A 349-nucleotide genomic window follows, 5' to 3' on the forward strand; every position below is an offset into this window, starting at 1 on the left:
CGACGCTGGGCCTTGTCGTTGCTGTCGCGCGTCATCGAACCTTGAGGGAGAGCGTTCGTGGAAGGAGTCAGGGGAGAGAGAAAGACGAGCGCGAGGTAGGACCAGGAGGAAGAAGACGTCACTGTGCCTCCCGTCGTCGTCGCCATCCGTGGTCCATTGTCGCTGTCATTTGTGAACCCGACGCTGTTTCCAAATCTCCCGTTGCCATCGGAAGCTGTTGCCGTCACTGGTAGACCCGAGGATAATGAGAGAGGATGCAATAGAGAAGAGAGCAAGGTATGGTGATTTTCCTCACACCGTTGCAGTCGCCAGAGCCATCAGGAGCTGTCGCCGTTTTTGTTTGAGGTTG

This window comes from Arachis duranensis, chromosome 1, assembly GCF_000817695.3.
Source record: "Arachis duranensis cultivar V14167 chromosome 1, aradu.V14167.gnm2.J7QH, whole genome shotgun sequence".
NCBI lineage: Eukaryota > Viridiplantae > Streptophyta > Magnoliopsida > Fabales > Fabaceae > Arachis > Arachis duranensis.